Here is a 13,722-nt window from a genome sequence, read left to right on the forward strand (position 1 = left end):
AAAATGCAGTACTGCTATGCATATTCTATTAGAATTTGCCCTCGATACCTCGAAGTGGCTATGTGTATACAAGATTATATAATTAGCACCTTTACATGGACATTTAAATGGCCCCAGACGCGGGTCTCGAGCAACGGGATGTTTATTCAGGTAACACTTATGCTGCAAGGTGATAAATGATTTATAATTAATCCTATTTTGCCTATATGCTATTAAAATAATTATCATCGACTGTCTTACGATAATTTAGAGATGCAAAGTCATTGAAAAGTAGTAATTGATTAAAAGACAAAACACTAATTTGATTTTTATTTCGAGTCAGTGTCAAAGTTAAACGAAATATGAAAAAAGCAGAAACAGCCTCAATGTCGATATGACAACTATTATTGGACAAATACTTACAGAACTGCCTGCAATGATCATTTTTGGAATAGTCAAAGCTATGTACGACGCTGTAAAATGTCGTTTTCATGTAACGAATGCATAGTATGTCCGCATTACGAAGAATAAATAAATATACATGAAATGACAATATACATTTTTTGCTTTACTCAGTTTAATGAAATATTCATCTGAATTACGAAAAAATATCGTTGTTTTATAAAAACCACGTGTAAAAGGTTAGCACTGCATGAAAATTATTACATCCGGTAAGACTAATTTTAACAATCCCGGAAAATTCCGGACTCTTGAAAACTCGAACTCTTGATCTGTCGAAGTTTTTCCTCGGTCCCGCAGACTTCGAGGTATCGAGAGTTACCTGTAGTTTATAAGGGCATTTTAGGTTCTAACATTGAAAGGTTGATGATTAGTAAAAGCATAATTATTTGTTAAGAAATGAACCCTTATTCTCAGTCATCAAGGTATAGAACCGTATCGTTAAAAATACCGTATCATTTCAAAAATACCGGTATGGTATCGTACCGTTTCATCCTTAAGGGTATCCAACCCTACACCTGAGTTTACTCAGGTGACCTATTGCTATCTGTTTTCGTCCATCGGTGTGCGCCATCCGTCGTGCGTTAACATTTGAACATTTTCAGCTTTTTCTCTGGAACCACAGAACCAATTTCAACCAAATTTTGCATATAGCATCTATGGGTGAAGGGGAGTAAAAATTGTGAAATTCATTACCCCTATCCCCCTGGGGCCTGAGGGGTGGGGCTAAAACCATCAAAATTAATGCAATCTTTAAAAAGCTTCTTCTTTACTCCTGGACATCAAGCTGTCAAACTGTTGACATGATTGTAATAAGCATTGAGCCCTCTACCAAAATTGTGAAATTTTTGGCTCCAGAGTTAGGGGTTCTGGTGTTAGGGCGGGGCTCTGTTGAATATATAGTGAAAATGCATTATTTCTTTAAAAATCTTCTCCTCTGCTCCTGGGTATTAAGCCAATGAACTTAGTACATAGTTATGATGAGGAAAGGTGCCTCTTCTAAAATTGTGAATTTCATGGCCCCTGGGTCAGGGGTTCTGGTGTTAGGGTGGGGCTCTAATGATTATATAGTAAAAATGCATTTATTCTTTGAAAGTCTTCTTCTCTGCTCCTGGATATTTGATAGACTAAGTACATAGTTATGATGAGGAAAGATGCCTCTTCCAAAATTGTGATTTTCATGACCCCAGGGTCAGGGGTTCTGGTGTTAGGGTGGTGCTCTAATGATTATTTAGTGAAAATGCATTAATTCTTTAAAAATCTTCTCCTCTGCTCCTGGGTATTAAGCAAACAAAAAAATATGCATAGTTATGATGAGGAAAGGTGCCTCTTCTAAAATTGTGAATTTCATGGCCCCAGGGTCAGGAGTTCTGATGTTTGGGCGGGGCTCTGTTGAATATATACTGAAAATAAATTATTTCTTCAAAAATCTTCTCTAATCCAGCGCAAACAAACTGAATGCATTGTTATTATGAGTAACGGTGCCTTTTCTTATATTGTGAATTTCGTGGCCCATGGGTCAGGAGTTATGGTGTTAGGGCGGGGCTCTAATGATTACATATAGTAAAATTGAAATAATTCTTTGACATTCTTCTCCTTTTTCCTGGGTATTAAGGCGATGAACTAAGAATATAGTAATGATGAGTAAGAGTGCCTCTTCCTAAATTGTAAAATTCATGGCCCCAAAGTCGGGCGTTCTGGTGTTAAAATCTTCTTCTTTGATCCGGGGTATTTAGCAAACAAACTGAATACATAGTTATGATGAGTAAGGGTGCCTCTTCCAAAATTGTGAATTTCATGGTCCCTGGGTCAGGGGTTCTGGTGTTAGGGCTGGGCTCTAATGAATACATAGTAAAAAATGCAATAATTCCTTGAAAATCTTCTCCTTTTCTCCTGGGTATTAAGCCGATGAACTAAGAGTATAGTTATGATGAGTAAGGGTGCCTCTTCCAAAATTGTGAATTTTATGTGCCCTAGCTCAAGGTTCTGGTGTTAGGGCAGGGCTCAGGGCAAAGTTGATACATGTTACTCAGGTGACCTATAAGGCCCATGGGCCTCTTGTTTATATTGAAACATCCGAGTGATAGATGGCAATACAAACATCCACAGGTTCTGAAAATGTTTGTGCATTTCGCCTATCTTAGAATAATTTACATGTAAATGCAGAGCAATAGGCCTGCTAAGCACAGTACAGTGTGTACATATGTAATGAGTTATACAGAGCTAAGAAAAGAATGGTTTAATAGACATCCATTTATCTTTGAGGGGGATTTCTGCATGTGTTTGAAAAACAACCATTGTGATGATGACTTTGAGAGATGACATCCAGCTGTCTTCATATGTTACCAGTCAGTCAGTAGATGAAATGCCAAACTTACATATATACTGTAGAGAAAGTGGTCTTCTGAGACAGCACTTGGCAGGAAATGTTTGGGATTTTACTGCAGAACTTGTGAAATTAAACTTGCCAATGTCCAGTATTTTTTGAGTTAAGGGTAGATCTCTACATCATAAATGTCTGACTTCCATTTAAAAGGCTATTTTGGTTGGAAATTCAGTCTGTCGTGAACAAAGTAATTGTACACAGTTAATACAAACTCCTTTATCAGCTTTTGGCATCTGCAGCTCACGATCATGCATGTTTGATGAAAACAGTGAGGTATGAATTTCTTAAATTGTGACTGGGTGCCTTCATAAATTATATTTGATTGATAAATAAATTCAGTCAAAATAACTTCCTTCTGTTTACATGTTGAGCATTAAACATTCCTTTGTTACTTTAAGATTAAAAAGATGCGGGACTATCGGTGAGCTCTCTCTAGAAATCTGAATACCGGTATGTGTATGGTATCATTTACAACAATTACAGTGATGTCAATATGATACAAGATGTATTTGTGAAAGACTGATGCCCGTATATGTCAGTTTATGGTGAAGGTTAAAGTTTCTCAAATGCAAGTCGAACTCCAAGGTCAAGGTCAAGAGATCGAATTGTTGGTACCCAAAGAAAGGTCTAGTCTCAAGATAAACAGCTGTGAAAAATGAAAGCCTTAGCACCAACTATTCAAAAGTTATGGCCAACGTTAGAGTTTTTCAAAAGTAGGTCAAACTCCAAAGTCCAGGTAAAAAGGTCAAAATTGTTGGTACCCAAGAGATGGTCCTGTAACAAGGAATATACCTGTGAAGAAAGTTCTAGCACCAACTATTCAAAAATTATGGTCAAGATAAGAGTTTTTCAAAAGTAGGTCAAATTCCAAGGTCAAGATCAAAGGGTCAAAATTGTTATACCCCCGTATCGAAGATTCCGGGGTATATAGTTTTTGCCTAGTCTGTCTGTTTGCAAAAACCTAAACATTGCCCATAACTTTTGATTGATTGGAGCTTTGGCTTTCATATTTCACATGTGTATTTCTTGTGACAAGACCTTTCTTTGGGTACCATCACCTTTGACTTTTGACCTTGACCCTGGAGTTTGACCCAGTTTTGCAAATTTTACCAAATGTTAACCTTGGCCATAACTTTTGAACAGCTGGTTCTAGGGCTCTCATACTTCACATTTGTAATCCTTGTGACAATGACCTTCCTTCGGATACCAACAACTTTGACCTTGACCCAGGAGTTTGACCTACTTTCGAAAACTTTAACCTTGGCCGTAACTTTTGAACGGTTGGTGCTAGGGCTTTCATACTTCACATATGTAATCCTTGTGACAAGACCTCCCTTTGGATACCAACAATTTTGACCCTTTGACCTTGACTTAGGAGTTTGATCTACTTTTGGAAAACTTTAACATTGGCCATGACTTTTGAACAGTTGGTGCTAGGGCTTTCATATTCATATTTCACATATGTAATCCTTGTGACAAGACCTTCCCATGGATACCAACAATTTCGACCCTTTGACCTTGACCTAGGCGTTTGACCTACTTCTGGAAAACTTTAATCTTGGCCATAATTTTTGACCAGTTGGAGCCAAGGCCATCATATTTAATATGTCTATTTCATGTGACAAGGCCTTCTTTTGGATACTAACAATTGTAATCCATTGACCTTGACCTTGGAGTTTGACCCACTTTTGAAAAACATTAACTTTGGCCATAACTTTTGAACGATTGGTGCTACGGCTTTCATATTTCACGTGTATTTCTTGTGAGAAGGCCTTTCCTTGGGCACCATTAATTTTGACCATTTAACCTTGACCTTGGTGTCTGACTTACTTTTGAAAAAACTTTTTCCATATCTTTTCAATGGTTGCTGCTAGGGTTTTCATATTTGACAGGTATATTCCTCTAGACAAGACCTTGCTTTGGGTACCAATATATTTGATTTGCAATTGAGAAAGTTTAACCTTTGCCATAAGTTGCCATATGGGGGTAACAGTGTTTCACGAATACATCTGTGAAATACAGACCTGGGTAATGTGCAATGGAAATGCATTGTAATCATTACCCTTTTTTTCAAAGTAATGGGATGTAATACTGTTCGTTTTCTTCATATTTCAATGTAATGGATCCATCTTCAAATTACAAGTAATTGTAATGTAATGCATTACTTTCAAAAAAATTTCAGTAATAACCCTTTTCAATTACATTTTGCATTTTAATTTCTGTTTAAGCTCACCTGAGCCAAGGCCTTAAGTGAGCTTTTCTGATCAAAGATTATCTGGCGTCCGTCTGTCGTCTGTAAACTTTTCACATTTTCAACTTCTTCTCAAGAACCACTGGGAAAATTTTAACCAAACTTGCCACAAATCATTTTTGGGTGAAAGGAATTTTAGTTTGTTCACAGGAAGTGCCACGCTCTCTTTCAAGGGGAGATAACTAAGAATTCTTGAAAATTTGGTGGCATCTTCTAAAAATCTTCTTCTCAAAAACCACTGGGCAAGAAAAGATGAAACTTATGTGAAAGCTTCATTACATACTCTTAGATTCAAATTTGTTCATATCATAACCCCAGAGAGTAGGGCAGGGCCACAAGAGAAGGTCGAATGGTTATACATAGGAATATACAGGAAATGTCTTTATAAATCTTCTTTAGAACAGCAAAACCATGATTAGTCATATTATTATATCCCTGCCCCGAAGGAAGGGGGGGGGGTTTATACTGTTTTACCCTTGTGTGTCTGTGTGTGAGTGTGTCTGTCTGTCCGTAACAAATTTTTGTGACAGTTTTCTTAGCAACTTCTTTCGCATGCCATATGGTGGGATTCATTTTTGTCTGAATCTTTTGTCAGCTTCCTGTTATTATTATTATCCCTGCATCTTTCCGTACCAAATTCCGCCGCAGTTTTTTCAGTTTTCTTAGCAATTAATCATCTCAGATGCTTGAAATTTTAGCACATTCTATGTTTAGGCTAGCCATATGTTGGAAATCATTTTTGTACAAATCCGATGCCAACTTCCTGTTTATCCATGCATCTGTCCGTACCAATATACTGTATTCACATCAGAGCGGGTGTATTACTAGTGAGCATTGGCTCACAGACTTCCTGTTATAGAAGTATCCTCAGGTAGTGTAGATTCAAGTTTGTTCCAGTTATGAACCCAGGGTAGGGTAGGGCCACAACAGGGGGTCGAAATGTACCATAGGAATATATTAGAAATTTCTTTAAAAATCTTCTTTTCAAGAACAGCTAAGCCATTATTAGTCATATTAATACACAGGTATCCTCAGGTAATACACAGGTATCCTCAGGTAGATATTCAAGTTTGTTCAAATTATGACCCCTGGGGGTTGGACGGGGCCAAAACAGTGTGTCAAAGTTTTACATAAGAATATATAGGTGTAATGGTTAAGGGGTATTTTTGCAAAATGCATTGAAGACTTCAAATAGTGGAATGACCAGACAGCCCTTGAAATGGACTAGCCAAAGGGTATATAAGGCAAAGTTTTGGGAAAGACAGGCATTCAGAAGCTAGCGAAAGAGGCTGGGCGTTGAATCAGCAATAAATAAGTTAAGGACTAATGACCCTCTGCTCTTAATTTCACAAAAACGTTTTAAACTTCCCAACATTGATTTTCATCAAGACCTATAGCATTAGTTTAAAATGAAAATTAGTAAGAGGTATGAAGAGCGCTGCTTATTTTTTCAGAAATTATTTTTATGTCAGATCAATATAGCACAGAGAATAGAAGAGTAAAAATTTATTATAGCAACATAAAATAAGAAAAAATATGAGGTGTATATGAAAATAATATTAAGTGTATATGAAAATAATATTAAGTGTATATGAAAATAATATTAAGTGTCATACCTATTAAATTCATATTAGTAAACATAATAAAGCACTTCTTCCAAAGTCAGAATATCATAATGTTATAAAGGAATATGTCCTTTAACAATAGTTATCTTTCTTATAAATATTTTTTCAATGAAAAAATATAATACTAATAAAAATTCTATATAAAAATTATGGTACTTGATACATTAAAGGATTTTTAAAATGATCCATTAAAAGATAGAAGTTACTCAATTTGTAAAGGTTTGAAAACTGGATTTAAATGTTTTTAGGTCATCTGAGTCACTCAGGTGATCTATTCCTATCTCTTTTCGTCCGTCGTCGTGCGATGTGCGTCGTGCGCCATATGTTAACCTTTGTACATTTTCAGCTCCTTCTCTGAAAGAGCTGAACCAATTTCAATCAATTTTGGCGTATAGCATCTATGGGTAAAGGGAAACAAAAAATTGTGAAATTCATGGCCCCTGTCCCCTGGGGGCTGAGGGGTGGGGCTAAAACCATCAAAATTAATGCAATCTTTAAAAATCTTCTTTAATCCCGGACATCAAGCAGCCAAAATATTAGCGTAATTGTAATTAGCATTGAGCCCTCTACCAAAATTCGTTCACGACCAGTTCACTTTGTTAATTCGATATTGTCCACATCACAATGTAGACAGTGTTGACATGATATGGTGTTTACAACGTCTACATGTTAGCTAGTATTTCTATATTGACATCGTTAACATCGCTATGTTGACAAGAGTTAGTGATTACATCGTCTACATTAATTGTTTTCATTCACTATATGTTGACATCGTCGACATTGCAATGTTAACAATGTTGATGCAATATCGAGTTTACATCGTCTACATTGAAATTATTTCTACATTGTAAGTCGACATCTTCGGAATATAGACAGTGTTGATATGAAATCGAGTGAACATTATCTACAATGTTATAATTTCCATGTCTACATCGTCAACATCACAATGTAAGCAATGTTGATTTGATACTGAGTATACATCGTCCAATGTTACAATAAGGATAATGTGAACGATGTAAACAAGAAAATGGGTTCAATGCTGACACGATGTCGACTCGATATCGTCCAACATTGAAATGTCGACAATGTAAACAATGCAAACAAGAAAACAGGACGCAACGTTGAAACGATGTCGACTAAATATTGTCTACAATGCAATGTCGACGATTTGAACGAATTAAACAAGAAAACAGAAGGCTATGTTGACACGATGTCGACTCAATATCCTCCTATATTACAATGTCGATCAACGATGTGAACGAAGTAAACAAGTAAATAGAAGGAAACGTTGAAGCAATGTCGACTCGATATAGTCCAACATGCAAAATCGACGATGTGAACGATGTAGACAAGAAAAAACAAGGCAATGCTGACAAGATGTCCACTCGACATCATTTTTACAATGCAATGGAGATAAACAAAGATATTTTCCAACATTTTGATATCGACAATGTGAGTGCAATGTTGACACGATGTAGACTTGATGTCATCCAACATTGGAATGTTAAAATAGTTACAGTAATAATGCTAATTGAATAATGAGCAATTTGTAAATGTGTGTTATGAATTCAGAGGTATACACATGTAAACAGCAATGTCAACAATATCGATAAATACCTCCCAAAATTGTGAAATTCATGGCCCCTGGGTCAGGGGTTCTGGTGCTAGGGTTGGGCTCTGTTGAATATATAGTTTGCATTATTTCTTTAAAAGTCTTCTCCTGTGCTCCTGGGTATTCAGCAAACAGACTAAAGGCATAGTTATGATAAGCAAGGATGCCTCTTCTAAAATTGTCAATTTCATGGCCCCTGGGCCAGGGATTCTGGTTTTAGGGCGGGGCTCTAATGATTATATAGTAAAAATGCATCATTTTCTTATAAAATCTTCTCCTGTGCTGCTGGGTGTAAAGGAAACAAACTAAATGCATAGTTTTGATGAGGAAAGGTGCCTTTCTTTAAAATTGTGAATTTCATGGTCCCTTGGACAGAGGTTCTGGTTTTAGGGTGGGGCTCTAATGTTTTTATATCTTGAAAATGCATTTATTCTTTGAAAATCTTCTCCTCTGCTCCTGGGTATTAAACCGATGAATTAAGTACAGAGTTATGAGGATGCCTCTTTCAAAATTGTGAATTTCATGGCCCCTGGGTCAGGAGTTCTGGTTTACAATTTATCAAGAAGAATTTGTACCATAATAAGTGATGAGTCACGGAGAAAGAAACGCCTAGGAGAATTAAAGGAGTATCTTCTGGATCAGCAATATCCTTTAAAAATTATAGAAAATGGAATTAAAAAAGCAGAACAACTAGACCGTAACCAATTAATTTATCCATCCTCTACGGACACTGCAGAGGTGAAAATACTTCCTTTCGTTACGACCCACAATCCAAAAAATAGAAACATGACTCCATTCGTTCAACATCTCAATGAACTTCTTAAAACCGACGAGAGAATGTCAAAAGTTCTTCAAAATTTCCAATTCATCAATAGTAAGAGGCAACCAAAGAACCCCCACCGCTTATTATGCAAGTCGCATTTTCAACAATATGACGCGCATTCAGTCAGCAAATGCCCCGACCGTCGCTGTGGAACATGTCCAAACATAAAAGAAGGGAACACCTCTAAAATTGGGACCAAAAATTTTAAAGTTAATGCAAATATGTCTTGTGGTTCTAAAAACGTCATATATAGTACAAAATGTGGAGGATGTGGGCAATTTTACATCGGCGAGACTGGAACTACTCTCCGTACCCGTATTTGAACCCACAGACAGCATATTCAACGTCCGGAATATAGACAGGTCAAAGTTAGTGAACACCTGGACCTTTGCGGTAATGGCCATTTCACCGTTGTTCCCTCTTACAAACTGTTTACTTAAAGCACGGTGGAAAGAAGAGAAAAAGAAAAACATTTAATTAAATCTTTAAAACCAACTTTGAACAGTTTAGTATAATCTATTTTATATTTGTTTAATTCTTATATGCTCTTCAACAATTACGCTTTTGCTTGTTTCCCGAATTTTCATTGTGACGTCATTGTATTGTTGGTAATGTCATTACCATAATATTTTAACGTCAAATGTTTAAAGTAAAACGTCTGAAGAATTTGAAATGAAAGCGCTAACTTTTTACAACTTGTGTTGTCGTTTTTTCTTTTTTAAAATATTTATTGCCGGACACTGTGATAATTATATAATTTATTATACATTTTGGACATATATATATATATATATATATATATATATATATATAAAATATATATATATATATATATATATATATATATATATATATATATATATATATATATATATATATATATATATATATATATATATATATATATATATATATATATAAACAAAAAATGAATGTAGGATTTTTTGTTTATTTAGCAACATTAATGATTAATATAAAGATTATTTATGTAGCAAAGGGCCAGTTGTATTTGTTATGCCTGCATATACTGTTGTGTCTTGTTTGACTAATGATGAGTTATATATTGCCAGATAAACTCTTGGAGATCAGAGTTTAGATGGCAAGAGTCTGCATAAAATTGTATTATAATTTACGAAGTGAACAAGTAATCAGAGAGATAGAATGACTAGGGGACATGTTGTAGTTAATGAGTACTGGAAAATAGCCACGTTGTAAAGCCAAGTCTCTGTGTACTTAATTGTATCACTAGGCAAGTAATAAACACATATCTGTATATACTGAAATGTGTTTGTTACTTGCCTAGTGCTACAATTAAGTACACAGAGACTTGGCTATACAACGTGGTTATTTGCCAGTACTCACTAACTACAACATGTCTATATTGAATATCCTACACACTAGGAAAGTATCCATTGTATTTGTATATTTTGCATTCATTATCATTCCTGTAAGACTTGGGAAAACCAAGTATGATACCAAGAAGATCAAGGTATTTTTACCAGATTTTTGAAATTCTTGGGCAAAAGAGCTTTTAAAACCTGTCAGTTAAATTTGTTTTAAGCTTCTATGGATCCTTTACTTAGGTGACCGTAAAGGCCCTCCGGCCTCTTATTTGTCAAATATAATAAACCCATTTGAAAAGTATAGGCAAAAGGAAATAGAAGTTAATGATTCCATCATATGTCAGATTTTATCGATTTGACTACTCAAAGGTCTCAATAATTAAACTCTGGTGAAGTAAAGAATGAGTAATATTAGGATTTTTTACTTGGAAAGTTATCTCTTATAGGAGGTTCGGCCCCCCTTAAGGATAGGAACAAAATAAAAGTATAAAAGTTATAAACACCAGTGGCAAGTATCCTAGGGAATTGATGTTAAGTTCTGGGTGTAGTACATCTGAAAAAGATTGAGACACCCGGTTCTTGCCTATCAATGGGTACCTAGGGGGGAGACACGGTGTAAGTAGTACCTTACCCAGTATCTGTCTCTTGATTAGAGAAAAATTTTAGTACTGTGTGACTGATTCTCAGATAGAGCAGTCGTAATAATCATTCCAATCATAAACTCAGAGTAAAAAGAAAACCTATAAATCCCTTGTAAGAACATTGAATAGGAGATATTTTAAAAATCTTCTTCTCAAGAACAACAAAGCCTTTAATATTAACATTATTAGTCACATTTATACAGAAGCAACCTTAGTTATTTTAGAATCAAGTTTGTTCAAATTTTGACTCCCAGAGGTTGGGGGGAGGGAACAGAGGTTCAGGTCAAAATTTTACATAAGAATATACATGTATAGGAATCATCTTGAAAAAAATCTTCTGCTCAAGAACAGCAAAGCCATGATTAGTCATTAAGAAGTAGAAGAAATTATTTAGGTCTAATGTTTCTCTAAAAGGAGAGATAATTTTTGAAGCATCGAAGGATGCACACTATCATGCTTGCTTCGGATACTGGATCTGATCTAATTTTCCAGATAAGTGAATTTGAAGCAGGTTCTAAAGTAACTATTTGCCCTACCTGGACCAAACTTGCATGGATGATACATCTAAGGATGCACACTACCAGGGTTGCTTCGGATGCTGAATTTGACTTACATTTTCCATATGAGCAACCAGGTTAAAGTTTTTAAAAGCAGTTTCTTTCTAAAGTTACTATAAACCCTATGCTAATGAAATATGAAGATAAAGAACATGCAACATTCAATCTCGAAAGTTCAATGAAACGATACAAATTTGGAGCAGAGCAAACACGGAGCTCAAAACCTAGAGGTGGGATCAGATGCCATGGAGGAGCGAGCATCCCCCGCCGACCGGCTTCACCCGCCGTGCGATCACTACCGTTATTGGGACCCCCCCCCCCCCCCCGGCAAAATCCGTAGACAGTTCAATGCACAAAAAATGGCCTAACAACTAGTATGAAAAACGTTAGTAAGCACTTGACTCAATGATAGGTTGCATGTGCTGACAAGGTCATTGTATCGACCGTAAAACTTGCGAAATGATGACTTTAATCGAGACCGCCGACACCCTGCCCCATCAACTCGCCTGTCAATAGCTTGCCTTGTTTTAGAAATTGTTCATAGTAGAGCATGCTCTTGCGTATCGAATCAATCGAGAGAAACAATCCCCACACGCAGGCGATAAGGGTATATTGCCACATAAGCAAGGGAAGCTGATGATTGAAAAGTTGAAGTCATCACGTTTATCTTAAAGTCCTGTTGTTAGGCCACCGCCAACGTTCTTCTCTAGCAAAACGCCCAAATATGAAACAGAAGTGTCAGAATCTGTGGTATCCCCCATTTCAATCTTACTGGCACATATCGAGTCGTCATATGAATGAATGATTTTTTAAACCAACTTTGCACTGAAGATACATTACTGATGCGCACTACCAAGGTTGCTATGGATGCGGGATTTGACCTACATTTTCCAGATGACAGATTAAAGAAGAAGGTACATTTTAGGCTTTAATGTGCCCTTAAAATTTTATCTTTTCAAACAGTTGTGAAATTGGTTTAAATATGAGTTGAGTATTTGAATGTAATAAATCATGAAAGAATATGGAATGGAGGAGGACCATTCTGGAAATATGACTTCATTAATTTGGTACATTATTAAGTTTTAAACAGAAAAAAGCCTTAAATGACTAATTTCAAGGTTATTTCCCTAAAGAAAAGTCCACAGCCCTCGCCCACTTGAATTTTCAGATATGTTGTGTAAAATCTTTAAAAAAACATGTTTCTCAAAATCTTTGTGGGCGATGCATGTGCTCTATATTATCTGAAAGAAAATTCCACTGAAAATTGATGTCTTCTGCAACTTTTGAAGAAAATACCGGAAAATGCACAAGTTCATGACGTCACAATTAGCGTTTAGGAGGTCATATGAGAAAAACGATTTGTATGTTCTTACTGCTTGGAATTTCAATGATTCAGAAAGGATATATATATATATATATATATTTTACATCACTTCCATATTTAAGAAAAATACAGGGCCAGATTTATATTGAAATTGTACCTTGATCTTTTTAGAGCAGGGCAATTACTTAGAAACTATAAGGCTTATCTGAACCAAGCTTGCATGTTTGATGCATCAAGGGATGAACACTCTCAAACTTGCTTCAGATGCTGGATTTGACTTAAATTTTCTGAATGAGTTAATTTATTAATAAATTGTGTGGATATAAAATTTGTGTTATTTTCGTGTAAAATGTCACAAGTAATGTAATTCCTTACACTCAACAAAGTCATTATAATTTAACTAATTACTTTTCTGAATTAGAGTAATAGTAATGGTAATTGTAATGGCAAAAAATCCAAAGTAATTGTAATTTAATACATTGAATTTCAAAGTAATTGCCCCCAAGTTCTGGTGAAATATGAAAGCCCTAGCACAAACCATTCAAAAGTTATGGCCAAGGCTAGAGTTTTTCAAAAGTAGGTCCAACTCAAAGGTTAAGGTCAAAGGGTCAAAATTGTTGGTACCTAAGGAAAGATCTTATCACAAGGAATACACATGTGAAGTATGAAAACCCTAGCTCCAACTAATCAAAAGTTATGAGCAAGGTAAAGTTTTTTTTTTA

This window comes from Saccostrea echinata, unplaced genomic scaffold, assembly GCF_033153115.1.
Source record: "Saccostrea echinata isolate AGI-Se365-2 ecotype Australia unplaced genomic scaffold, CSIRO_AGI_Sech_v1 ptg000028l, whole genome shotgun sequence".
Classification (NCBI taxonomy): Eukaryota; Metazoa; Mollusca; class Bivalvia; order Ostreida; family Ostreidae; genus Saccostrea; species Saccostrea echinata.